Source organism: Scardinius erythrophthalmus, assembly GCF_964197995.2.
Source record: "Scardinius erythrophthalmus genome assembly, chromosome: 1".
NCBI classification, from domain to species: Eukaryota; Metazoa; Chordata; class Actinopteri; order Cypriniformes; family Leuciscidae; genus Scardinius; species Scardinius erythrophthalmus.
Window position 1 is genome coordinate 5,976,717 of NC_138221.1, and position 9,185 is coordinate 5,985,901.

Below are 9,185 nucleotides of genomic sequence, written 5' to 3' on the forward strand. Positions count from 1 at the left end.
CAGATTTTCCAAAACTCTTAACACAGTTAGCACTACATCCGTCTATGTCAGGGTTATTATAGTTTTGCATTTTTCATTAGTTTTTATTTTTATTTCGTTTTGACTTTTTGTTTTCAAATTCAGTTTAGTTTTAATTAGTTTTTAAAGTGGGTTTGCTAGTTTATTTTTTGAAAATGCTTAGTTTTAGTTTAGTTTTTATTAGTTTTAGTCTTTTTTTGTAATTTGGGTTATTTGTCAGGAGCAAGATTCAAAAAGTTCACCCTATACTAAATTTACCCTATACTGTAGGGTGACCACCATCAAACAAACCAAATGTGGGACGATTATACGTTTGTGTGGGACAATGTTGGACATGTTACCAACACTAAAGCATAACCTGAAACTGTTATTTAAAGGTGCCATGTGTAAAAATTGAGGTAAAAATATCCCAAAAATGAGCTACACGCATTAAAAGAATGAGAAGAAATAAGGGCGATGATGTCATTAAAAAAATGTCCAGTTATAGTGCAGCAGAGATATCTACCTTAAAGGGGCAGTAAGTAAGAATTACTCCCATCTAGTGGTGAATTTGTATTTTGCAATCAAACTAATTTTGCTCTCCAGCGCCTAGCGTTTTCAAATGCGCGTTGCATCTACGGTAAGCGATATGTAACAAAAAGCTTTGACAGGATGTCTTCTAATAGCACCTCGTCGAGTTTTCCTTCTGGTGAACTGGTTTGTTATTTCAAACAAACTACAACTTGACACAACGAACAAACGAATGTTACAGTTTTGAACAAACAAAACTTACAACCTTGTTTATAGGACCATCTCTACTTTACTCAATAGCTGCTATTCATCAAAGAGCCTGTTTAACTTTTAACTATGTTCTACTGTCTATATCAGTGTTTCCCAACCTTTTTTCAGTCAAGGCACCCTTTGAAATTTAAAAAAAAATGTGTGGCACCCTACACTAGTGTTGTCACGATACTACTTTGATACTATACTTTGAAATGTGCTGGTTTTTTTATTTTTTTTTATTTTTTTTTTGATGTGCACAAATAAATGACAGGTAGGCTACCATAAGATTTTCTTCTTCCTGTTCCTTTTTTTTTCTTCGTTCATGCATGTTACAAATGAATGAATGAATTAAACATTTTTAATTTTATATAATATATAATTTTGTTATAATTGCACAAGATAGCTTGTTTTTACTATATTTTATGTAGCCTAATAATTTCACAGTAAATCTCCAAATTAATGTAGAAACATCATAAAGACAGTATATTTCAAATAATTGTTTAATGGCATCTTTTTATGAATGAAGTGTTATTTGATTCTGATGTCACTGCTGCACTGTCACATGTGGATCCCACAAGCGTCCCATTTTCTCACAACTCTTAACGTTCATTTAAGACTTTATTTAACTAATTTAAGACTGCTCTCATGAGGATACTCAAAGCGAAAGCGCGAAAGAGAAGTCGAGTCTGGCGCGCGTCGTGTCAGCATCACAGGACAGCGCATTCTCTTTTGTATTTTCTCGCTTGCATGGTTAGAAGCATTTGCATGAAGAAGAACGTGATTATATAATGTAACGCTAGCCAAAGGATGACAGAAAAAAATGCTGCTTTAATTGCGTTAAATATTTTTAACGTGTTAAATTGAAAAATATTAATCGCACGCGTTGCGTTGACAGCAGCACAACCGATGTGAATACGCGGCAAGACGGACGTTGTGACAATTCGTGTGTATTTGACTGTAAGCGCATCAATGAAAAATAGGCAGCTTTATGTGGACGCACTGGGAATGAGGCACGGGAATAAAATCACATGCAAGCGCAACCTCCGCAATTCAACGCCAAAAACTTATGATTTGCATTTGTATTATAAATTTGTGCGCATTATTTGTTGTTATTAGAGACTTCCGACGATCCGAGATTGATGGTAAAGATTTGTTTTTTTTACACAGTTTCCCGCTGGGAAACGCTGGTCTATATAGGCTAATAAAAAAATAAAAAGCCTGTAATTAAGACCTTAACATTGACTTACCTGTCGATAAGAAAGCAGGCAACTTCAGCGTCTCTTTTGAAAGCTTTCTCCTGCATTAGCTATCCCGACATTATAGCTAATAACCCTTGTTTTTGTAATCTCCGATCACGTTTCCTTTTACGGTCTTATTGTGGAGTTTTTCGACTAAGAGGACTCGTTATCCTTTGACTTAACCGTGCAGTGCAGCCTTTTAAACTTGCCGGGGCAGTGACAAAAGCGCCTCTCACTGCTCTGCTCCGTTTCTGCTGGTTTCAGTCACTTGACGCGGGCTCTGAACGAAAACGCGTTGTGGAAACGCGTTGGCCTAGTACTTTTTGTCCCTCTCTGCTATTATAGTTTTTCAAGATGGCGGAACTACATGGAAGCCTCTGTGGACCTACCCGTCCTATGTATATAAAGATAATAAATTCTTCGTTTACGAGGATAAGTCAGATCATTGGCAGAGGTATTTGGACACCATTGAGGACATATTTATGAATAAAAATATTGATTTTAGATAATAAAATACCTAAAAAGTTACTTATTGTCCCTTTAATTAGCATTAGCATTAATAGCCACGGCCCGACAGGGTATAAAGTTTTAGTAATGCTCTATCTGTTGACGGCGCTGAGGAAAAAGCTCCCGCCACTGGAAGAAGCTGTCGCCGCCCATTTGTGTCCTCCTGCGCACCCATCAAAGCCGTGCAGAATGTCTTCAGCACTCACGGATCGCGCATACTCCGCCGCTGGCCAGGCTGCTTCTGCTTTACACACCCTGGACGCACGAAACGTAACGGAAAACATTGCAAGGTGTAATGAGACTGAATGTTTTTTGGTGACTAATGATAACTTAGCTAGAAGTGGTATTGCTAATGAAAATCAAACTTGATATATGCTGCTAAATTAGCTTCAGGCGGGCAGCATACGTAACACTCTAAATAGATGTTGTCCCCGACAACAGGGCTTCCTGTTGTCGAATGCGCATGCGTCGCGTCTGAACGCGTTGTTGTCTTTGGAGCTCTATCGATTTGATTTATAATTCTTGATTTTACTCTTTAAACTTACTTACAACAAACATTTTCTACTTTTCCTCACTGAGAAGCACTACTGCTCAAACCTCATAGTTACAACGCGGACTGTTGAGCAGACGTGTCTCAAGCCTGTTAGTGATCCAACGCTGGATACTCTTATAGGTTACTCCCGGGGATCACGGCTGAACGCGTCTTCTCAAAACTCACAAACATTTTTCACCTATCGTGCGTCTACTCTACACCCGTACCACTTAAAAGACGGATTATATCTAAGACGCTTGTCAGAAATTAGTATTAATTGATAACATCACTGGTAGTGTCGTTGCTAACTTACTGTCCATCTGTTAAAATGGCGAATATATCAGATGTATGTAGTCTACCTTTTGGTGCAGGTGAGGACACATTTGAGCTGCACGCGGTACAGTCTGAGCTGGAAGCTGTTGAGAAACAGATCCACGACCTTTTAGTGAGACAGGCCGAGCTGAGAGACCGGCGTTTGGCTCTTGAAACATCACGCGCTGATGCTCACAAATCAGAGATTAATGTTACTAACCCGCTGACTCCGACCTCGTCTACTCCGTGCGTTACTCGGCATCGGTCCCAAGCGCCAAGGTCGCGATCAGCCATGGTCTCGTTCACTCCGGCTCCAACACGCCACCACGAAGCCTGGATATTTCCGCAGCGGAAGACGCGAGTCAGGACTAGACCAAGACCCTCTCCGACCCTCCCGGTTTTCGAGTTATCCACACAAAACCGCTTCTCCGCTCTTCGCGAAACAGAATGCGATGCTGTGATCATCGGTGATTCCATTGTTCGGCACGTCCACGCTACATCAGGTAAAAATAAGGTGCACAGTCACTGCTTTCCTGGTGCTCGTGTTTCTGAAATCGCTGCTCGCGTTCCCGAGATTCTGAACGATAACGAGCGCGTCGGAACTTTGGTATTGCACGCGGGAGTGAACGACATCAGGCTGCGCCAGACGGAGGTTCTGAAGAAAGACTTCAGGAATCTGATCGATACGGTACGCAGCACATCGCCTGATATAACGATCATTGTGTCAGGACCGCTTCCCACGTACCGTCTAGGACATGACAAGTTTAGTAGATTATTTGCGCTAAATGAATGGTTAATGTCATGGTGCAATGAGCAGAAACATCTCCAAAATGTTAAATACCTTTTGACTAGTAACCAAAAGTCCAAATCATAGTCTCTGCTGCACCAAATTAACTGATATAAATACTAGTGTAGAACATTGCATAGAAACTGTGTCTATTCCTCGTTTAGTGCGATCAAATAATAAATCTACTGCAGGATCTAGGAAAAATCTAATTGTTATTAAAACAGAAAATGTTGCTATTAGTAAACAAAAACAATTTCTAAAGCTAGGTCTTTTAAACATTAGATCACTCACACCTAAGGCAGTTATTGTAAATGAAATAGTCACAGATAATAACTTAGATGTACTTTGCCTTACTGAAACCTGGCTTAAACCAAATGATTATTTCGGTCTAAATGAGTCTACTCCATCAGGATACTCCTATAAGCACGAGCCCCGTCTGATTGGTCGTGGCGGCGGTATTGCAACTATCTATAGAGATATTCTCAATGTTACTCAGAAAACGGGTTATAAGTTTATTTCATTTGAAGTACTTGTACTAAATGTTATGCTCTTAGATGATAGAAAAACATCCCTATTATCTTTAGCCTTGGCTACCGTATATAGACCACCAGGGCCTTACGCTGATTTCCTAAAAGAATTTGCAAATTTTCTCTCAGATCTATTGGTCAATGTCGATAAAATATTAATTGCTGGAGATTTTAACATACACGTAGATAATCAAAATGATACGTTAGGGGCTGCGTTTATAGACTTATTAAACTCCTTTGGGGTTAAGCAAAACGTTACCGGACCAACTCATCGTTTTAATCATACACTCGATTTAATTATATCACATGGAACCGATCCAACCGATATAGATATCATTCCGCAAAGTGATGATGTAACTGACCATTACATGGTAACTTGCATATTACGTACCCCGGTAATATATCATGCTGCGCCGCGTTATCGATTAGGCAGAACAATCCTTCCATCCACCATAGATAATTTTTCAAATTGCTTATCGGATCTGTCTCAGCTGCTGCCTGAACCTAAACAAACAGATGAACTAGACGAACTAACCAGCACTATGAGCACCATTCTCTCTGGAAAATTGGATATTATTGCACCTATGAGACTAAAAAAGGTCAGAGAGAAAATTAAAGCACCATGGTACAACAATACTACTCGTGTTCTAAAGAGAGAAACCCGTAATTTAGAGCGTAAATGGAAACAAACTAATTTAGAGGTTTTTAGAATCGCTTGGAAAGACAGTACGTCACGCTATAAAAAGGCCCTAAAAGCGGCCAGGGCTGAGCACCTCCGCAAACTAATAGAAAATAACCAAAACAATCCTAGGTTCTTATTTAACACCGTGGCTAGACTAACAAATAAACAAGCGTCACCTGAACAAAATATTCCGTTACAGTTTAGTAGTAATGATTTCATGAATTTTTTCACTGAGAAAATAGAAAACATCAGATCCACAATTGTAAACGTTCAATCTTCAATCGCGCCTTATAATTCAGCCTCGATTATCACCCCGCAAGAACAATTACAGTGCTTTACAACTATAGAACAAAAAGAGTTAAATAAACTTATCATTTAAAACAACAACATGTTTACTAGATCCTATACCAACTAAACTATTGAAAGAAGTGTTACCTATAGTGGAAGAGCCTCTCCTCAATATTATTAACTCGTCTTTATCTTTAGGTCATGTTCCAAGAACATTTAAATTGGCAGTTATAAAACCTCTCATTAAGAAACCACAATTAGACCCAAATAACCTAGCAAATTATAGACCCATTTCAAATCTTCCTTTTATGTCCAAAATATTAGAAAAAGTTGTGTCTGCCCAACTGGGCTCTTTCTTGCAAGAAAATGACACCTATGAAAAGTTTCAGTCTGGGTTCAGGCCGCATCATAGCACTGAAACTGCGCTTGTTAAAATCACAAATGATTTACTCTTAGCTTCTGACCAAGGCTGTATCTCAATACTAGTTTTACTTGATCTTAGTGCTGCGTTCGATACTATAGATCACACAATACTCTTAGATCGACTACAAAACTATACCGGTGTTCAAGGACAAGCATTAAGCTGGTTCAGATCATACCTATCTGACCGCTACCATTTTGTCTATTTAAACGGAGAAAAATCGATCATAACTCCAGTAAACTATGGAGTGCCGCAAGGATCTGTGTTAGGCCCTCTATTATTCTCAATATATATGCTGCCACTTGGAAATATTATAAGGAAACATGGAATTAGTTTCCATTGTTATGCTGATGACACTCAACTATATATTTCATCACGGCCGGATGAAAACGCTAAATTATCCAAATTGACAGAGTGTGTTAAAGATATAAAAGATTGGATGACGCACAATTTTCTTTTATTAAATCCAGATAAGACAGAGGTAATACTTATCGGTTCAAAAAACCACCCGCAAAACCTCTCACAATACAACTTTAACATAGTAGGGTGTCCTGTTACTTTATCCTCTACAGTAAAAGACCTGGGTGTTATATTAGATTGTAACTTGTTTTTTGAAAATCATATTTCATATGTTACAAAAACAGCCTTTTTTCACCTTAGAAATATTGCTAAGTTACGTAACATGCTATCAGTTTCTGATGCAGAAAAGTTAGTTCATGCATTCATGACCTCGAGACTAGATTACTGTAATGCTTTATTCGCTGGTTGTCCTGCATCCTCAATAAACAAGCTACAGTTAGTCCAAAATGCCGCCGCTAGAGTTCTTACTAGATCAAGAAAGTTTGACCATATAACACCAATTTTATCATCACTACATTGGTTACCTATAAAGTTCCGTATTAATTACAAGGTATTGCTACTGACTTATAAAGCCCTAAACGGCTTAGCTCCAGTTTATTTAACGGATCTTCTATCGCCCTATAATCCATCGCGCTCTTTAAGATCACTAAATTCGAGGCTTTTGGTCATACCTAGGATATCCAGATCCACCAAAGGAGGGAGATCATTTTCACATTTAGCTCCAAAACTCTGGAATAGCCTTCCTGATACTGTTCGTTGCTCAGATTCGCTCTCCCAGTTTAAAACTAGATTAAAGACGCATCTCTTCAGCCAGGCATTCATATAATATTTTAATCTTACAGTTAAATCCGGTCTCTACTTCATAAACGCCAGAGGAGAACTGGCCCCCGACTGAGCCTGGGTTCTCCCAAGGTTTTTTTTTTTCTCCATTAGGTCACCTGATGGAGTTTTTCGGTTCCTTGCCACTGTTGCCTTTGGCTTGCTCAGTTGGGGATACTTAAATTGATTAATCGATTCAACAGTGCTATTGATCTGCATTACCAAACGTGGATGTTTTACACCAGAAACAAACACTGATGTACTATTTTATTTAATACTGTGAAGCTGCTTTGATACAATCTGTATTGTGAAAGGCGCTATATAAATAAAGTTGACTTGACTTGACTTGACTTTTTTAACTTGTATATGTGCAGCTAAGTAGGTAGGGGTGGAGCATAGAGACTATGCCGTTTCTCGTTTGTTACTCTAGAGTAGACCAATTCACTTTCTGGAGGTATACTGCCCCTATCTGGTATGGAATGTGGAGTATGACTGGATTTTTTTTTTTTGCCAGACATGACACATGGCACCTTTAATGCTTATCTAACTTATTAAAAAAACATTTGTATTCTGCCTTTCAGCTGATAAAAATGCTTTGTTCTTTAGTCCCTTCCAGAAAACACCATTATATCACAATGTAACATTACATGTCTTAATTTGACATGTCATTTAAATTCAACATCACTGAGCCCAAAGGCAGCAGCATCATGCAGATAACTATTTTTGAAACAGTTCTGACCAAGTCCAATTAAAATCGAATTATCCATTTGTTTTCTGACAGGGAACACATGGAACGAATCACCGCTCCACATTTTGATTGACAGCCGTCAAAACGTACTAGTGACCGTGTTTACTCCTTTACTTTCAACCATTGGATAGGATTCAAAAGAAGGCGGTTGTATTTGTAGCCTACTTCTGAGGAAGCGCTGTTAAATATAGGTGAAAAACTATGCCGCAAAAATAATAAAGAAAATGCTTTCTTAAAAAGGCAAAAGAAAGCATGCACGTTTTCTTAATATGATTATTAAAAACCGACAGACTGATGAAAATGCGGGACATTTACTCAATATGCGACGTGCAGGACAAGGGGTGAAAATGCTGTGCAGTACAACGCAATGCGGGACGGGTGGTCACCCTACATACAGTCAATAGCCTAACAACGTACTCATCTGGATTTAAGCAGCAAACATTCTGTGTAAAAGTGTCACGGGGTGACTATGTTCAGTGGGGGAGGAACGCACACGCCAGGGAAAGGGTTTCCCTCGAGGAGTGTTTTTAATGTAACACCCAGCAAAATAGCTGTTTCCTGTGCCTGGATGTAAACAGTGACAATCTAGCGATCTAATAGATAAATCAGCTTCAGGTGTTCGGCAGGAAGATTCTATGCTGGCGATTGGCCCGCATGTGTGGCGGGAGTGCTTTATATGTTCATTGTGGCCGACAGTTCAAGGCGCAGCAGAGGCGGGGAGAGAACGCGGCGGAGGTGAGGGAGAGACCGGCGCCCAGGAAGGGGCGCTCGGGCAGACGAGTGCAGCAGATGCGGGGAGAGAACGCGGCGGAGGTGAGGGAGAGACCGGCGCCCAGGAAGGGCCTACGATTTGATCGAGCGCGTTTGTAACGCGAAACTGACGCGATCACTGCGGCTGCCGCTGTCACGTGGACACGGCCCCGATTGTCGGGTTGAGAGGCGTGTGTGCCTGCTTCGTGGTTCAATGTGATGGGATGTGCGTCTGTCTGTGACTCCCCTGACCTGTACGCTATGGTGAGCTTTGCTCATATATCCTGTTTTCTCTGCCAGTTGGAACAAAGAGGGATTCCCTCAGTCTGTCTGCCTTACTGCTCTACTGTTCTGCCGCTCTACTACCCTACTGTTGTACTGCTTTTCTTCTCTCAACACAGCAGCTAACCAGCCCAGCCCAACTTCAAGGAGAT

At 40.0% G+C, this 9,185-nt stretch overlaps 1 long non-coding RNA gene across 1 annotated transcript in view; it reads left to right on the top strand.

Moving 5' to 3' along the window:
• Positions 1-9,185, top strand: part of LOC308700356 — a 209,854-nt gene that overhangs the window by 36,122 nt on the left and 164,547 nt on the right. The gene's annotated exons all lie outside the window — the stretch shown is intronic.